Here is a 20,109-nt window from a genome sequence, read left to right on the forward strand (position 1 = left end):
CATACAGTATTTGTATTTCTCTGTCTGACTCACTTCACTGTGTGTAACATTCTCTAGCTCCATTCATGTTGCTGCAAATGGCACTATTTCATTCCTTTTTATGGCCGAGTAATATTCCATGCTCGCTCGCTCTCTCTCTCTCTCTCTCTCTCTCTCTCTCTCTATGCTGCTGCTGCTAATTAGCTTCAGTCGTGTCCGACTCCGTGCGACCTCATAGATGGCAGCCCACCAGGCTCCCCCGTCTCTGGGATTCTCCAGGCAAGAACAATGGAGTGGATATCTATATGTATGTGTGTGTGTGTATGCAAGTGTATATATACACATACTACAAGGCTTCCCTAGTGGCTCAGATGATAAAGAATCTGCCTGCAATGCAGGAGACCTGAGTTCCATCTCTGGGTTGGGAAGATCCCCTGGAGAAGGGAATGGCTAATCACTCCAGTGTTCTTGCCTGGAGGAATCCATGGACAGAGGAGCATGGTGGGCCATAGTCTCTGGGGTTGGAAAAAGTCAGACACGACTGAGCAGACTAACACAATACATATATATCATATCTTCTTAAGTCAGTTGTCTGTTGATGGGCATTTGGGTTGTTTCCATGTCTTGGCTATTGTACATAGTGCTGGTGTGAACACTGAGGTGCATGTATCTTTTTTTTTTTTGCATGTATCTTTTTGAATTAGAGTGTTCATCTTTTCTGTATGAACATATGCCAAGGAGTGTGATTGCTGGAGCATAAGATACCTCTATTTTTAGTTTTTTTTAGGAACCTCCATACCATTTTCCTTGGTGGTTATGCCAATTTGCATGTCACTCATAGTGTAAGAGGGTTCTCTTTTCTCCACACCCTCTCCAGCATTTATTATTTGTAGACTTTTTGATGATAATCATTCTGGTGTGAGGTAACATCTGATTGTGCTTTTGATTTGCATTTCTCTAATAATTAACATTGTTGAAAATCCTTTCATATATTGGTTGGCCATATATCTTTGAAAAAAATGTCTATTTAGGTCCTGTTTGGGGATTTTAAAATATTTTCTCCCTTGTGTTAAGACTTTATATACTTATGTTTTCTCGCTGATATATCACCATTCATCTCTGTAGCTTTTATAATATCTAGTACTGTTACATACACATAGTAGGTACTGATAAATAGCTAATCAAATACATAGTTAAATTGAGTTCTGTTAAATTTCAGTAAAGTATTAGAAGTTAATAAAAATAACTTAAGAATTTGAGTTGGAAAATGTGACATTGATCTGTATCTTTTTGATACTGAGAGATAAACAGACTTTATGCTAGGATCAAGGGGAACCATTTGAAGGTTTTAAACAGGATAAGATTAGAGAACTGATGGAAAAAGGTAAGATTATAGAGAAGTTAGTGTGATGCTGCTACAGTCATCTAGGTGATGAATTTTAGTGTCTAAACAAGGACCTGGAAATAAAGATATAAAAAATACACAGTTTAACAGCTATTTAAGAGATGTTTTTATAGGACTTAGTGTCTGATTAAGAATGAGGGGGTGAGGAGTTATAGTAACTCACAGGTTTTCTTGTACAATTGAGTGGATGATGGTACCCTCCACTAAGATAGAAAACTCAGGAGGAAAGAGGTTAGCAGGGGTCAGAAAACAAGGGAAAATAAGTTTTGGATATGCTGCATTTGAGATTGTCTGTGAAGAGGTTTAAGTGTCTAATCTCTTCTGGACAGTATGATGTATGGTTTTGAAGCCTGGGAGAAAAATATGAACTAGAGCAAGAGATTTGGGTGTCTTCAACATGAAAAAAATACTGAAAACCACAATACATCTGAATAAAGCTTCCATGTGTGCTCAGCTCACATTTTTATCATGCCAAAAAGTTTTAATCCCTATCTGGACCTGGATTCTCCACTTGGTATTGTCAGTAACATTGAATATTTGGAGTGATACTAATTACGTATCAGGAACTCTGCTAGGCATTTTAAGTAAATCATCTTATTTAATTCTTACAATATATCTATGATAAGGGTGCCATTATTATCCTCTTTTCACAGATGCAGCTCAGAGATGTGAAGTAATTTGCTTGAGATTGTCTAACTGGTAGTTAAACCCAAGCCTGTCTCACTCTAAAGTTAATTTTCATAGCTATTTTATTATCCTGTCTCTTAGTCTACATTTTATCTCAATGAAAAACTTATAGGATCTAGACACATGTATTTCTGTTTCAATATATCCTGAAAAAACTTGAACCCTCAGATTTATAGACTAAGATTGCTCAGAGATATGGTATCAATTTCAACCAATACAATGGCAGAAAAATGGGAAAATCAGGAGGCATCAGCCATATTATATCTCTGTTTTGGGGCCTGGGAAAGCATGTTTAGTAGATATATTCATAGTACTGGGAAATATGCTGCTACTGCTGCTGCTAAGTCGCTTCAGTCATGTCTGACTCTGTGCAACCCCATAGACGGCAGCCCACCAGGCTCCCCTGTCCCTGGGATTCTCCAGGCAAGAACACTGGAGTGGGTTGCCATTTCCTTCTCCGATGCATGAAAGTGAAGTCACTCAGTCGTGTCCGACTCTTAGCGACCCCATGGACCGCAGCCTACCAGGCTCCTCCGTCCATGGGATTTTCCAGGCAAGAGTACTGGAGTGGGTTGCCATTGCCTTCTCCTTATAATTAGAGGATATCATTCAGAGATTTATCTATTTTTCATTATTTTGGGGTAGGTTTATTCTGTTTTTGTCTTCTGTGATTTTGGTAAAATTGTTTATTTACTGTAAATTGCTTTATTTCAGTTTATTTTTGCTTCCATTAATTGTCATATCAGAGCATTACCTCACATTGTGATTACTAACTACTGCAATTAATGTTCTATTTTACTATATTTAAAATAACGATGAACTCATCATTTATTTTTCATATAACTGTAAATCACTGATAATATTGTGTTGTTATATTTGGAAACTTGTTTCATGTTGCTTAAGAACAGAATTGAATGAAGATATTTAATAATCAAATGTTATGTAGTTATCTATACAAAGTCATTTCTCTATAAGCATATCTTAAAATAATGCTAAATTTACATCCATGTAAACTATTTTCATTTTGCATAGCACATAGCACTGTACTAGGTACTTAAGGGTAAGTGTGTTGAAACGTATGTAATATATGGTCACTGGACTCATACTGCCTTATTGAACTTTCATTTCCTCCAATAGTTATGTTTTCTCTCAACTCCAAATTGTTGACATTTTATTTTTTCCTAGACCATCAGTCAGTCAGTTCAGTCGCTCAGTCATGTCCGACTCTTTGCAACTCCATGGACTGCAGCATGCCAGGCTTCCCTGTCCATCATCAATTCCCCGAGCTTACTCAAACTCATGTCCATCAAGTCGGTGATGCCATCCAACCATCTCATCCTCTGTTGTTCCCTTCTCCAGCCTTCAATCTTTCCCAGCGTCAGGGTCTTTTCCAATGAGTCATTCTTCATATCAGGTGGCCAAAGTATTGGAGTTTCAGCTTTAGTATCAGTCCTACCAATGAATATTAAGGACTGATTTCCTTTAGGATGGACTGGTTGGATCTCCTTGCAGTCCAAGGAACTCTCAAGAATCTTCTCCAACACCACAGTTCAAAAGCATCAACTCTTCGGTGCTCAGCTTTCTTTATAATCCAACTGTCACATCCATACATGACTACTGGAAACACCATAGCTTTGACTAGATGGACCTTTGTTGGCAAAGTAATGTGTCTGATTATTAATATGCTGTCTAGGTTGGTCATGGTTTTTCTTCCAAGGAGCAAGCATCTTTTACTTTTAATTTCGTGGCTGCAGTCACCAGCTGCAGTGATTTTGGAGCCCAAGAAAATAAAGTCTCTCACTGTTTCCATTGTTTCCGTGTCTATTTGCCATGAAGTGATGGGATTGGATGCCATGATCTTAGTTTTCTGAATGTTGAGCTTTAAGCCAACTTTTTCACTCCTCTTTCACTTTCATCAAGAGGCTCTTTAGTTCTTCGCTTTCTGCCGTAAGGGTGGTGTCATCTGCATATCTGAGGTTATTAATATTTCTCCTGCAGTCTTGATTCCAGTTTGTGCTTCATCCAGCCCAGCATTTCGCATGATGTACTCTGCATACAAGTTAAATAAGCAGGGTGATAATATACAGCCTTGACGTATTCCTTTCCCGATTTGGAACCAGTCTGTTGTTCCATGTCCAGTTCTAACTGTTGCTTCTTGACCTGTGTACAGATTTCTCAGGAGGGAGGTCAGGTGGTCTGGTATTCCCATCTCTTTAAGAATTTTCCACAGTTTGTTGTGATCCACACAGTCAAAGGCTTTGGCGTAGTCAATAAAGCGGAAGTAGATGTTTTTCTGGAACACTCTTGGTTTTTTGATGATCCAGCGGATGTTGACAATTTGATATCTAGTTCCTCTGCCTTTTCTAAAACCAGCTTGAATATCTGGAAGTTCACGATTCATGTACTGTTGAAGCCTGGCTTGGAGAATTTTGAGCATTATTAGACCATAGTCCTCCCCTTTTTGTCCATTTTGACCATTCCTAGACCATAGTCCTCCCTTTTTTGCCTGACTTCTACTCATCTTTCAATCTCAGCATAGATAGTACTTCCTCCAGGAAGCTTTCCTTGACCCTTCCTACCTCTCTCTCAACATCTGTGCTCCTGTGGCACTTTGTACTTGACATCATGTAAACTTGTTTGATCAATGGTCCTACCTATTTTGTTCACTTATATCCCTACCATGTAGAGTAGATACCAAAAGATACTTGTTGAGAGAAAGAATAAATGAATGAACGATCATTTGAATTAGGGGCCAGGTAGGCAGCATTGGGCTTCCCTGGTGGCTCAGATGGTAAAGTGTCTGCCTGCAATGTGGAAGACCCAGGTTCGATCCCTGGGTTGGGAAGATCCCCTGGAGAAGGAAATGGCAACCCACTCCAGTACTCTTGCCTGGAAAATTCCTTGGATGGGGAAGCCTGGTAGGCTACAGTTCATGGGGTCACAAAGAGTTGGACACTACTAAGCGACTTCACTTTCTTCTTTCTTTCTTAGGCAGCATTAGCTTTGCAGACCACATATACATATTTGTTATAATGACAACTCTATTTCAGTGTCATGGAGAGAAAATAAGTTTAAAATTTATTTTAAAAATTTAAAATATGTGGTTGTTTCCAATTATGTGAGAAATTATGAGCCAAAAAGATAACTGTATTAATTTTCTATTTGTACTGTAATGTTGGTGCTATAAAAAAGTTATTTGGGAAATAATTATTGCACACCTTTTGGATGAAAGCAACTTATTTGAAGCTCTGAGAGAGATTCAAAAGAATTATATAATAGTCTTAAAAGAGTGCATCAGATATTTAAAAAAATTCTTTGACTAGATATTTCTCATCATGAATTTATGCTTTCTCCTTGTTATTGAGGAAAACACACTTAGTACAGCATTTACATATGATGTAAAACCTCTGAGTAGAAGAGCTAGAATATGAAAAAATTCATTTTCTCAAATATTTTCCTAACTTAGCCTCTATAATTCCTTTTGGTTCCTTCTTATATCCTTCTATGGGGGGCCCATTGCTACCACTCTTTATTAACTCCTCTCTGCATCTAGAAAGTGTTAATTTAGTATGAGATAAATTGTACACAAATGAAGAAGAGTGATAACAATGTAAAGTAATACGCCAATTTGTGTAAAATGATAAAAAATTTATTAGCAATGAAGAAACAGGACTTATAAAATTAGTTTTAAAGATTTTAAAATTTTCTACAAAAATTGACAGGAAGAAAATGTAAATTTTTGGTGAGGAAAAACAAGAGTAAAAAAAGATTCTGAAACAGGAATTAGCAAATCATATATAGGAAAAGGAAAGCAGACATATTTGACTAGATCAGAGTCCCCCCGTGAGAATAAGTTAGACTTTCCTTAAAGCAGTGAGGGACCAGACCACTGGAGTTAATGGATTAGAAGGAGCATATTGTTTGAGGGGTTTCCTGGAAACCTTGTTTAGTATTGCATCTCTAAAATTATCATGAAATCTAAACCGTTTTTTTTCAAATGACTTTTTGGAGATAGGCTATTTGTAAATCAGGACCAGCCCAGAAGGTAGTGTGGTGAGGAGGAAGTGCTCTGTATATGGTCAAATATCTGACATGTAGTATCCCAAATAGCAGTTCTGTGAAAAGCAACTGCAGGTGCGAGTTTATTTTAAAACAGACCACATCACAGGTGCAATTCTCTTTACAAACATTTAACCACAAACCACCACCCTAAAAGTCTACGTGGAAAGCTATTGGGAAAAAAAATTTTTGTTTGTTTCAAGTTTTAAAAGAGTTGAGGATGAAGTTTTTTACTCATATTTTGAATTCTTTTTAAATTTAGTTTTTGCCGCCTGATATCTAAAATATAAATTTTACATATTCTGTGATTGGACAAAGGTCAATATTTGAAGAAATTCTGTATGTAAGAACCAAAAAAATGTCAATTAGAAGAAATTTCTCCATATAGATGTACAAAAAGTAGTATTGATGACTTTTGGTTTTGTGGGAAGTGAAAGAGACTGGAAGTTAAGAGGCTTAATGCTCCACCACCATGAGCTTTAGAATGACTAAGATTGACTCAAAAATTCAAACTAGATTCTAAACCTGTACAATTCAAATAGGAAAATAGTTACTCATGTAAAGAAATGTATAATGTCATTACTATGGTTCTCTCCTTCACTTTGCTACGGCTCCAGGGGCCTTTTTTCTGCTACTTGTCCTATGCAGGCCAAGCTCTTTCCTATCTTAGGCCTTTTGCCTGCTGTTTCCTTTCTTCTTGGGGTGGTGTGTGTCTGAGTCTGTGGAAGGCAGAATAAGGTCTCCTTAAAAATGTGCACGCCCTAATCCCTAGCACTTGTGAATCTGTTACCTATTATATAGCGTGTGTGCTGTGCTCAGTCGCTTCAGTGGTGTCTGAAGCTTTGCCACCCTATGGACTGTAGCCTGCCAGGTTCCTCTGTCCATGGAATTCTCCAGGCAAGAATACTGGAGTGGGCTGTCATGCCCTCCTCCAAGGGATCTTCCCGACCCAGAGATTGAGTCTGCCTCTCTTGCTTCTCCTGCATTGGCAGGTGGATTCTTTACCACTGGCACCACCTGGGAAGCCCATTACATAGCAAAAGAGACTTACAAATGTGATTAAAAGTATGGGCCTTACAATGGGGAGACTATCCTCAATTATCTGGGATGGGCCCAAGGTAATCACAGGAAGCCCCTAAAAGCAGAGAACTTCCCCTAGCTGGAAGCAGGAAGGATATGGACAAAGCAGAGGTCAGAGACATTTTGAAGCACGAGGAGGAGTTGATCCACTGTTTGTAACTTTGAAGATCAAGGGCGCCACGTGTCAGGGAGTGCTATCAGCATCTAGAAGCTGTGAACTACCTCAGGCTGACAGCAGGCAAGGGAATGGGGACTTGAGCTCTAAAAGTGCAAAGGACTGAATTCAGCCAATAACCTGAATGAACTTGGCAGTGGATTCTCTACCAGTACCTCAAGTTAAGAGTCAGGCTGGCTGACCCATAATAGGTTTCCACATTGTGAAACTGAGCAGAGGAGTTAGCTTACCCAGACTTCTGACTTATAGAACTGTTAGATCGTTCATTTGTGTTTTTTAAGCCACTCAATTTGTGATAATTTGGTAATAGCAGCATAGAAAATTAGTACAGGCTCCTTCTCACTTGTTCCTGTTTCAACCTAGATGTGACCTCTTCACAGAATGTCTCTTCTAAAGCAGGCTACCTCAGCCCTCCCCCAGATGCTGTCACACTACTGTTGTCCTTCAGTGTCCATGGGGGTTAGTTCCAGGACCCCTTGGGGATACCAAAATCTGCAGATGCTCAATTCCCTTATGTAAAATGGGACTTATATAAAATAGGTCTGTGGATTGCAGATGTGGAACCTGTGGCTGTGGACTGTACTTTGGTTATCTGCTTCATTGCATTTATCACAAGCTGTGATTATTTTATTGATTTTCCTTAGCTGTCTTCTCCACTAGAGTATAATCCCTGAAAGGCAGGGCCAGGTCAGCTGTATCTTAACACCGACGATACAGCATACTGGATACATATTACGTTGGCAATGTACATTTTTAAAAAAATTGTTTTTGGTGTATAGGCATGCCTTGTTTTATCATACTTTGCTTTATAGTGTTTTATTACACTTTTGCTTTATAGTGTTTTCTACAAATTGAAGGTTTGTGGCCACCCTGCATTGAGCAAATCTATTGGTGTCATTTTTCCAATGTTTGCTCATTTTATGTCTTTGTGTCCCATTTCGTTAATTCTCTCAATATTGCAGACTTTCCACCAGCAAAAAGATTACAACTTGCTGAAGGCTCAAATGCTGGTTAGTAATTTTTTTTTAGCAATAAAGTACTATTTAGAAAAATTTTTTTTTGACTGCACCATGCAGCATGACCGGGGATCAAGCCTACATCCCCTGCCTGCAGTAGTAGCAGCTCAGCTGCCAGGGGAGTCCCTAAAGTACTTTTAAATTAAGGGTAGTACTTTTTTTTTTTTTAAGACATAATGCTATTGCACACTTAATAGACTAAATTATAGTATAAACATAACTTATATGTACTGGGAAACCAAAGCATTCATGTGACTCACATTTTTGCTGTGGTCTGGGACCAAAGCGGCAATGTCTCTGAAGCATGCCTATAATAGTAAATGAAGTAATTCCAGTGCAGTAGTAGAGAATTTGTGACAAACCATAATATATCAACAAGGTGGAGTATTTCATAACTGCTTCAAAGGTTAACATGTATTCTATATCTGTTTTTTGGAAATTGGTATATGAAATCTACAAGTGACAAAGAGGTACACAAAATAGTTTGCACAAATGTATGATCATGTAAAAGTGAGTTCATATAAGCTTTTAAAGATGAGAAGTTAATTTTGGAAATAAAGTTTAGTATTCTTAATTCTGTCCTTAATTCTAAGTATTTGCTTACCTCACATTATGCAAAATGTGAGGCCATTATTTAATTCTTAATCTGCTAAATAGATTCAGCGTTAAGGTTCTGAAAGGGAAGAGAAGGGCATGCACTGTTTGGAGTGATAATTGATCTTTCTTTGGCAGTGAAAATATTTTAAATTTAATAGGAATATATAAGTTTTCAAGGATAATATAACACACACACACATACTACTACTTGATTCAAGAAGTAAACCATTACAAATACAATTCTGGTTGCTTGTTTACTTCTTACCATTAATAAGCATATCTTTAAAATTTTGTTGGTAATGATTCTCAGTATGTTACAGTTGCTTTTGTAGAAGTGCTCTGTAGGTGTTTTGGGAAGTCCAAAACAACCCAGCCCAGAAGGCTTTCACCCTCCATGGGAGAAACAGACGACAGTGGATCAAGGACTTTAGCTTGCATTTGTCATAGGAAAACTCCCTCTTTAATCTTTGTGAGTAACTTTATATACGATGGATTTGTGAAATTTTGAGTGACTATGGGATTTTTGGGGACTTCTCAGATGTTTAAAATTAAACTGACAATTATATATTTATTATTTATAAATACACAAATAATTTTCCACTTTTGAATGCTTTATCCCGCTTTGCTTCTCTTGGAGATAATTTTTGTAGTCACAGTTAGTGATTCTTGGATCTTTCCTTCAGTGATAATAGGATCTTCCCTCAGTTTATTTTCCTATGTTGATTCAAAAGTTACTTTGGTATTGTCTGGTGTCTCAAAGGTAAAGAAGGTAGATATACAATATATAGAGAAAAGGTATGAAGACTGTGTTGCTGATAACTGTAACATATTTTAGAAGTTATGCTTTTGGAGCTGATTGGGCAGTACTATTCATAACCAAGACTTGTTCTTCAAGTTCAAGGACAAATGGGAACAATGAATTTGTTACACTGAATGCAGAATTCAATCCTTCAGAAGAAAAATCAAGAGAGTTCAGCCCCTTCCTTGGGTTTAAAGCCAAGAAGCCTATTAAAAAATGCCATCATCCTTTTAAATGTTTAACTGGCAAAATGCCAGGATATCAAGGCTCCTTTTATGTTATGGAAGACTTTCAAGGAGAGAATATTAAAGACAGAGGCAAAGGAGAGATAGATTACTTATGATAAGTATTCATACTGTCCTTGCGCTTCCCAGGTGGCACAAGTAGTAAAGAATCTGCCTGCCAGTGCAGGAGATTCAACAGATGTGGGTTTGATCCCTGGGTCAGCAAGGTCTCTTGGAGGAGGAAATGGCAACCCACTCCAGTATTCTTGCCTGAAAAATTCCATGGACAGAGAAGCTTGGTGGGCTACATACAGTCCATGGTGTCACAGAGTCAGACATGGCTGAGTGACTGAGCACTATGCTATCCTTATGGATGAAATGGAGAATTATAGTTCGTGTGATAGTATGGTATAACTTGATGGTATGAGTTAACTTGAAATGAACTACTATACCTAAAATGTGTTTATTAATGAATTCTTGTTAGCTTGGAGGTGGGACTTTAGATGTAAGCCATAGAAATTTTTCTTAGCAGTATGCCATTGTACATTTTTATTAATGACTTAAATGAGGATTCTGATGGTGTATGTATCAAGTTTGTAGATGCTGTGAAGCTGAGAGAAATAACAGATGTGCTAGGTTTTAAAACCTGGATGCAAAAAGAATCTAGTTGGTTGTAATGCTGGTTTGAGTTTAGTAAGAGAAAACTTAGGGACTAGTGCTAAATCTCATACCCAAATCCCAACTGTTTAAATGTGAAGAAGTCATTACTTTACAGAAACACTGACAACGCTTTTTTAAAAGAAGATTTTAGTTGATTGTACTGGTTAATAGAAGCCAATAGTGTAACATAGTTGCCAAGAAAGAGTTACTATAATCTTAAGTAGCATTGAAAAATGTTATATTCCTGCTATGTTTTGTACTTGGTCAAATAACACTTGGACAATTGTATACATTTCTGGAAATTACAATTTAAAAAGTGACATTGACAATATAGAGTCTGTCCTAAAAGAGACTAACAGTAGGAGAAGACTTAACATTAAACATAATTTTCAACATCTTATGATAATGTTCTCCATTCATCCTCTGTATTCAGTTAATATATTTTAGGCATTTGTGCTTAGTTCTTGGAAGTGAGCAAGACAATGCAGTTCTCAAGGAACTTTTATTCTAATGAGGAGGAGACAGATACTAAGTAAACTAAATAAGATTTTGAGCAATGATAAATACTATGAAGAAAATAAAATAGAGTAATATGACAGTGACTAGTAATTAGGATGATTAGCAATCAGGGAGATTCTCTCTGAGGCAATGACATTTGACTTGAGACTTGACTGGTAATGAGGGGCCAGCCACGCAAGGATATGGAAAGTGTTTACTGCAGAGAGACCAGAGGACAAAGGTCCTGCCCAGGAGTGACTGGAGGGTGATGGATGAAAGGGAGAGTTGTGGGCAATCGAGGGAGATAATGAGTTTGAATTTATTCTAAGTGTAATGAGAAGTCAGTAAAGGGTTTTAAGTCAGATATATCTCATTTACCTTTTGAAAAGATCACTGCTCAGTGGACAGTTAGTTATGGGGGTAAGACAATGTAGAGAAAAGTTTGGGGTTGTAAATAGTTTAATGAGTTATAAAAATGAAATCACTTTTTTCTCCCAATCATTGCTTTCAGTTGCCATAATTAAATTTTCTTTGCCTTACAAGGTTTTAAGAAGATTCAATAAATTTTGATCATTTTCTATTATTAAATGTGTAATATGTTTGCTGTGAAACTAAAACAGCTCTAAAATGCAGTCTATTAAAAAAAGTCTGTGCATGCTTGCTCAGTCACTTCGTTATGTCTGACTCTTTGTGACCCTTTGATTCTAGCCTGCCAGGCTCTGCTGTCCACAGGGTTTTTCAGGCAAGAATTCTAGAGTGGGTGGCCATTTCCTTCTCCAGGAGATCTTCCCAACCAAAGGATTGAACCCATGTCTCCTGCGTTTCCTGCACTGCAGGCGGATTCTTTACAGGTGAGCCATTGGGTTAAGTCTAAAAACTTACATCTCATACTTTATAGAAATACTTATTTTTTACAAGAGAATGTTAGTTGGCTGTACAATTATTAGAAGCCAATAGTGTAACATAGCTGCTGAAAAAGGATACTATACCTTTAAGTAGAATTTATTGAAAAATATTATAGGCCTATTGTTCAGTCACTAAGTTGTTGTCCAACTCTTTGCAATTCCATGGACTACAGCTTGCCATACTTCCTTGTCCTTTGCTATCTCCTGGAGTTTGCTCAAATTCTTGTCCTTTGAATCAGTGATGCCATCCAACCATCTCATCCTCTGTCGACCTCTTCTCCTCCTGCCTTCAGTCTTTGCCAGCATCAGGATCTTTTCCACTGAGTCAGCTGTTTGTATCAGGTGGCTAAAGTGTTGGAACTTCAACTTCAGCATCAGTCCTTCCAATGGAAATTAAGAGTTGATTTCTTTTAGGATTGACTGGCTTGATCTCCCTGCTGTCCAAGGGACTCTCAAGAGTCTTCTCCAGCCCCAAGATTCAATTCTTTGATGCTCAGCCTTCTTTATGGTCCAACTCTCATATTTGTACATGACTGCTGGAAAAACAATAGCTTTGACTATATGGACTTTTGTTGGCAAAATGATGTCTGTCTCTGCTTTTTAGTATACTGTCTAGGTTTGTCATAGCTTTCTTTCCAAGGAGCAAGCATCTTTTAATTTCATGGCTTCAGTCACCATTTGTAGTGATTTTGGAGCCCAAGAAAATAAAATTTGTCACTGCTTCCACTTTTCTCCCCTTCTGTTTGCCATGAAGTGATAGGGCCGGATACCATGATCTTAGTTTTTTGCATGTTGAGTTTCAAGCCAGCTTTTTCACTCTCCTCTTTCACCCTCTTCAAGAGACTCTTTAGTTCCTCTTCACTCTTTTCCATCAGAGTGCCATTATCTGCATATTTCAGGTTGTTGATATTTCTCCCAGCAGTCTTGATTGATTCCAGCTTGTGATTCATCCAGCCCGGCATTTTGCATGGTGTACTCTGCATTGAAGTTAAATAAGCAGGGTGACTATATACAGCCTTGACGTACTCCTTTCCCAATTTGGAACCAGTCTAGTGTTCCATGTCCAGTTCTAACTGTTGCTTCTTGACCTACATACAAGTTTCTCAGGAGATAGGTAGGGTAATATTCTGGTCCTCTATCTCTTTAAGAATTTTCCAGTTTGTTGTGACCCACAGTCAAAGGCTTTAGCATTGTCAATGAAGTAAAAGTAGATGTTTTTCTGGACCTCCCTTGCTCTCTCCATGATCCAATGAATGTTGGCAATTTGATCTCTGGTTTATCTGCCTTTTCCAAACCCAGCTTGTACATCTGAAAGTTGTCGGTTTACATACTGCTGAAGCCTAGTTTGAAGGATTTTGAGCATAATCTTGCTAGCATGTGAAATGAGCACAACTGTATGGTAGTTTGAACATTCTTTGGCATTTCCTTTCTTTGAGATTGGAATGAAAACTGACCTTTTCTAGTCCTGTGGTCACTGCTGAGTTTTCCAAATTTGCTGTTATTGAGTTCAGCCCTTTAACAGCATCATCTTCTAGGATTATAAATAGCTCAGCTGAAATTCCATCATCTTGACTAGCTTTGTTTGTAGTAATGCATTCGAAGGCTCACTTGACCTCACCCTCTAGGATGTCCAGCTGTAGGTAGGTGACCATGTTTTGTCAGAACCCTTCACTACGACCTGTCTGCCTTGGTTGGCCCTGCAGTGTGGCATGGCTCATAGCTTCATTGAGTTATGCAAGTTCGTTTGCCATGGCAAGTCTATAATCCATGAAGGGGGTTATAGGCCTGCTTTTTTGTTAATTTCAAGTCTTTGACATCTAATTCAAACAAAATGGACTAGTAGAGACCAGATTTACCCTCCTGCTTAGAACAGCTGACAAAATCTATGAAAGTGATTTTTAAGACATTGGCCATTAGGCGACAAAGGACAGTGATCTCTGAGAAATAGAAAACAGATGAGGAGACCTTTGCAATTGCCCCAGCTTGCTTTCTTGAGAGAATTTCTAGACCATGGCTTCACTGGTGAAGTCTGCCAAACATTATAGGGAAAATATTGCTAATTCTATAAACTCTTCCAGAAAATTGAGAGGAGGAAATACTTCTAAACTTATTCTTTTGGGCCAGCATTATCCTGATAAAACCAGGCAAAGATGTTATAAGAAAAGAACATTTCAGACTAATATCCATTATGAACATAAAAGCAGAAATTCTAAGCAAAATGTTAGTGAGTTGAGCTTATCAGTTTATAAGAAGGATATTACATCATAATTAAGAGGGTTTTATCCCAGTTTAAAAGTTTAGTTTAAACTTTTAAAATCAGTGCAATTTACCATACTGACAAACTAAAAAAGGAAAATCATATGGTCATCCAACAGAGAAAAAGCATTTGAAAAAAAATACAGTATGCATTTCTGATAGAGAAGAAAAGTCTCAGCAAACTGGGAGCAGAAAGGAACTTCATCACCTTGGTAAAGGGCATTCAAGGAAAGCCTGACATCATACTTAATGTAGCAACAGCTCATTCACATTTGTTTTAAAACTGAATTCACAGGCAGTTTTAAAAATAGACATTTAGGTTGCTTCCAGTTTTAGGCTATTACAAGTAAATAACACTTTTCCCAAGTGGCCTCTGCCTCCCCCTCCAAGTCAGAAAAACTCTGTATATATATTCTTTTCTTTCTTTTGGCTTCACAGAGAAATAATTGGCATATAATGTTGTGTAAGTTTAATATATTTATCACATTTCTTTATCTATTTGTCTGTGTGTGGACACTTAGGTCATTTCCATGTCTTGGCTATTATGAATAATGCTTCAGTGAACATGGGTGTGTAGATGTCTTTGAGATCATGGTTTAATTTCCTTTGGATATATACCCAGAAGTAGGCTTACTGGATCAAATGATAGTTTTATTTTTAATTACTTAAAAATCTTCATATTGTTTTCCATAGCCATTGTATCATTTTACATTCTCACCAGCAGAACACCAGGGTTTCCCTTTTCTTCACATCCTTACCAGCATTTGTATCTCTTAATCTTTTTGATGATAGCCATTTTCAGCTGCTACGATGTGACATCTCATGGTTTTGATTTACATTTCCCAGGTGATTAGTGATGTTGAGCACCTCTTCATGTACTTGTTGGACATTTATATGCCTTCTTTAGAGAAATGTCTATTTAAGTCTTCTGCCCATTTAAAAATCAGATTTTTTTTGCCATTTAGTTGTATGAATTCCTTCTTTATTTTATATTAACTTTTTATCAAATATATGGTTTGTAAATATTTCTTCCCATTCCATAAGTTGCATTTTCATTTTGCTAATTGTTTCTTTTGCTGTGCAGAAACCCTTTAGTTTGATGGTCCCTGTTTGTTTTTTTCTATTTTTTTGCTTGTGCTTTTGGTATAATATCCAAAATATTATTACCAAGAACAATTACAAGGAGTTCTTTTCTGTATGTTTTCTTCTAGGAGTTTTAAGGTTTAGGTCTTACATTTAAGTCCTTAATCCATTTCAAATTAATTTTTATGAGTAGTTTAATAATAGGGGTCCAGTTTCATTATTTTGCATACGAATACTCAGTTTTCCCAACACCATTTATTGACGAGACTAGTGTTTCTCCATTGAGACTTTCTGTCTCTTTTGTCAAATATTAGTTGACCATACATGTATGGATTTATTTTTGGGTTCTCCCTTCTGTTCCAGTAGTCTGTGTGTTTCTTTCATGCCAGTGCACTACTGTTTTTATTACTCCTATAGATTTGTTGGATATTTTCATGCATACCTTATAAGGGTCATGTAACAGAAGCCCATATCAGTTTCTATGTTCCTACATACCTGCAACCCCAAGGGGATATGTCAGGCTCTCCCAGGAGTGTTTTCCTTAAATTTCATCGCAGTCAATAGCCCCAAGTTCGATTTGCGTTTTCTGCAACCCAGCAAGTATGACCAACATAATGCTGGTGATAATGGTTATGATGATGATAATAATCACTAGTACCTATATAGCACTAAAAAGCAGAGACATTACTTTGCTGACAAACGTCCATCCAGTCAAAGCTATGGTTTTTGCTGTAGTCATGAGCGAGTGTGATAGTTGGACCATAAAGAAAGCTGAGCACCGAAGAATTGATGCTTTTTAACTGTGATGTTGGAGAAGACTCTTGAGAGTCCTTTGGACTGCAAGGAGATCCAACCAGTCCTTCTAAAGGAGATCAGTCCTGAATATTCATTGGAAGGACTGATGCTGAAGCTGAAACTCCAATACTTTGGCCACCTGATGTGAAGAACTGACTCATTTGAAAAGACCCTGATGCTGGGAAAGATTGAAGGCGGGAGGAGAAGGGGACGACAAAGGATGAGATGATTGGATGGCATTACCGACTCAATGGACAGGAGTTTGAGCAAGCTCCAGGAGTTGGTGTGGACAGGGAAGCCTGGTGTGCTGCAGTCCATGGGGTCGCAAAGAGTTGTACATGACTGAGTGATTGAACTGAACTGAACTGATATAGCACTTACCATATGCCAAGATCTGACTTCTTTATATGTGGCAGTATATGTTAAGTCTCACAGAAATTCTGTGAAATATGTGTTATGTATTATTATTGTCCCCATTTTATAGAGAGGGGAATTGAAACGTAGAGGTTGAGCAATTTGACCACGGTTTGCCTCGTGTCACACAACTAGTAAGTGGTGGATTGTGTGGTAAACCCAAGCAGTTAGACTCAGAAGCTTTTCTCTGAATTATTATATATATTGTTTCTCAATTTCCCCTTCTTGCAGGGTCCCTGATTTCATTATTTTCTTGATCCTCCCCCTCACTTTACTTTGGGGAGGAGAGAAAACCTTATCCTTCCCTCTCTCAAAAGTAAAAGGAGGAAAGTCTCTTACCACAAACTGTGCTGTTTCCATAAGCTTCTTTGATAGTATTCCTCTTTTCCCTCCAAAGTTCTCTAAGGACTGGAGGAGGTAGCTAGGAGTACTGGGGGCAGTGAGAGCAGTAAGTTGAGTTCTGCTGCTTTTTGTTAAGTCTTGGAGGAAGTGTCTAACTCGCTTTAGAATTTAAGATACTTGAGCCTTTTAGCTGTGAGCCCTCATTGCCAATTCTGGGGCAAAAAATCACTTTTTATTACGAGGCTATTTAATAGTTTTAGGAAAGAGGATGGAGGCTTGAACTAGAGTGGCAGTGAAAACGGAGAGAATTAGATAAATTTGGGATGTATTTTGGAAATAAAACCAAGTAAGACATGGTAGTAAATTGAATGTGAGGAGAAGAAAACGGATTAGAGAAGAGTATTTTGCCTTGAGCAACCTAGATGGAGGTGGTAGATGGAGGTGCCATTTACAGAGATGAGGAAGAGCAGACACAGAAAGAGATTGGAGTGGAAGTGTGAGGGTGGCTTGGTCATCAAGAGTACTGTTTTGCCTGGTTAAGTTTTAGACACCTGTTAGACTGCCAAGTGAAGAAAGTTGGATACAGGAGTTTGCAGCTCAGTGGGCAAGATAAAGTCTACAGTCACACATCTGAATGTCACAGCATGTCTTATATTCAAAGCCATGGGATAAGACAAAATCAATTAAGGAGAGGATAAGAGAAAAGAGAAGGCTGAGGATCAACCTTAAGATTCAAAGGAAAATTCAGCAAGATCCTGAACAGGAGTTGTCAATGAGATAGTAAGATGACAAGAAGAGTGTATTTTCTGTGTCTCAAGATTCAAAGGAAAATTCAGCAAGATCCTGAACAGGAGTTGTCAATGACATAGTAAGACAACAAGAAGAGTATATTTTCTGTGTCTCAAGAGAATCAAGTGTTTTTTCATGATTTGAGTATCCTAAATATAATAAGCTATGTACAAAGGAAGTGAAGCATTGACCTTTTTCAGATGGTTTTCTAAACTCAGCCTGTCTGCTGTATAGGAAATTGAAACAAAACTTGAGTGGAAGTAGAGAAGGGGGGACTAAATTACCATAAGGCCTCTTTCATTCAAATGAATCTATCACTGAAAATCTTACTGTAAGAATTTTATATATAAATGTGGAAAAATAAACCATTTTTGGTGAAAAATTTAGAACATTGAGCCAAGCTCCCAATTATTTAACTTACTTGAATGAAACTATTTACGTTTCACATTTTTTCGGTGGGAAGAACAAAACCAGAGATGAAGTAGTTTAAAAATTAAACCAGACCTACTGAAAAGGTTATGAGACAATTCACCGGTAAAACATAGATACAGATAAATAGAAACCTCAGCTAAGTGATTTTCAATGTAAGCCCATTTGTTAAAAACAAATTACCTTTATTAACTTCTTGCTCTTCCATAGTTAATGCTGCTAGTTACTCTCCTCCTCCACAGGCTTCTTAGTCTACCAATTTTCAGATTTTAGTGTACATCAGAATCAACTGGAAGCCTTTTTAAAAATACATATTTCAAGGTCACATCTCCCAAAATTCTGGTTGGGTGTAGCCAGGAAGTGTGTATTTTGACTAATACTTCAAGTGATCCTGTACTACACTTGACAGAACACTTCTCCCGACCCTAGATTACATGTATAAGTAACTCTTGTCTGGTGGCAAAAGTGCGACTTGGCACTGTCCACACTTTATTAAAATAATTTCTTATAGATGCATGGTTTATATAATAGAATTACAAAGCTATAAGATTGAAAGAATAAAAATATCAAACACAGAGTGTTTCTTTAGCTTAGTAATTATATGTCAATATTTGCACTTATAAAAAATAAGTTTCCGGGGGGGAGTTTTAATTTGTCTCCAGGGATTTATCCAACTTACTTTGGGAAGGCAGTCTACCCCAGAGTTTATTTTTCAAGGAAATAATGGCTTAAAAATGTATCCAACTAACTTCTATTCACTGTGTTTTTTTTTTTGAGTGTAATAATAAATCAGTTATTTAGATGTCAAAACAATTATCAATCACTTAAGACTTTTAAGTGGTTGATAGTTATTTTGACATCCTGACCACACACTAAAATAGTGAGCTTTCAGATGTTTCTTTTTCTATCAGATATAATTATTCATGTGAATCCAGTATATTTTTCTTAACCCCGAATAGTTGATAAGTCCTATGAAGGTAGAAACTAAGATGGGAGTAAGGTTTGACAGTGCAATAATATTGTGTTTTCTAGTGCTTGGCACTTTGTTCTTTCTAGTCATTCAGTACATGTTAATTAAAGGAGTACAGTTGTGTGCTAGCTTTTAATAGTGTTCATTCTGCTATATTTTTACTTCCAGCTCTTAAACCCACTTGCCTTACTTATGGCCCTGAAGTATTTCTTCAGTAACTCTCAAAATTCTAGGAGACCCTTAAAAAATCAGAGAGCTGAAAACCAAAAGTAACGTAGATTTGATATTGTATATGAACATAATAACCAGCGTATTCTTGGAACCGACCCTGCCCAAGAGACATTCTAACTTGTTGGGGTAGGAGGTAGGGAGATGGCCCTATATGAAGGATCACAGTGGGGTTTTTTTTTTGACACTAATTAAAGAAAAAAATTATAAGAAATACTGCAGTGATTCAGTTTTCTGTTGAGACATCTCAAACGAGCATTGTTTCATGGGTTTACAATTCTGAAAAGTATGATTGGGTAAGAAAATACAGGGTCTGGTTTAATACTGTCAAATTGAAACATGGCAACTGATATCCAGCATCCAACAGTTTTTAACTGCAAGTTTGAATTTATGACATAACTGAAAGTAATGAGATAACATATGTATTATAGATATAATCTGTAACGTATATGTTAAACCTGGTAGCTTGGATAAGTAAGGACTAAAGGAAAAAGTTGACATAAACTATAATTAAAACCTTAAAGGGCTTTAATTCTTTCCTTTTCCTTCTCTCTGCTTCATTAATTTTTCCAGGTACAACAAACACCGTATTATATTTTATTTGAATATATTATTATCTAGGTAATAACGTTGAGAATCCCTGTTTAAACATTCTTAATGGGCTCATGCCTTGAAATGATTAATCTTTTGATTTAATTATATAGAATAAATGTAAAATA

At 37.2% G+C, this 20,109-nt stretch overlaps 1 protein-coding gene and 1 long non-coding RNA gene across 3 annotated transcripts in view; one reads left to right on the forward strand and one right to left on the reverse strand.

Moving 5' to 3' along the window:
- The window catches only part of RUFY3 (RUN and FYVE domain containing 3), a 153,658-nt gene that overhangs the window by 128,505 nt on the left and 5,044 nt on the right, over window positions 1-20,109 (reverse strand). The gene's annotated exons all lie outside the window — the stretch shown is intronic.
- Window positions 1,685-3,875, forward strand: LOC145544691 (uncharacterized). The gene is made up of 2 exons (XR_014081573.1): window positions 1,685-2,011; window positions 2,510-3,875. It is a non-coding gene; the product is annotated as an uncharacterized LOC145544691 (long non-coding RNA).

Source organism: Giraffa tippelskirchi, chromosome 1 (genome assembly GCF_054371585.1).
Source record: "Giraffa tippelskirchi isolate mGirTip1 chromosome 1, T2T-mGirTip1v1.2.pri, whole genome shotgun sequence".
In the NCBI taxonomy this organism is placed as follows: domain Eukaryota; kingdom Metazoa; phylum Chordata; class Mammalia; order Artiodactyla; family Giraffidae; genus Giraffa; species Giraffa tippelskirchi.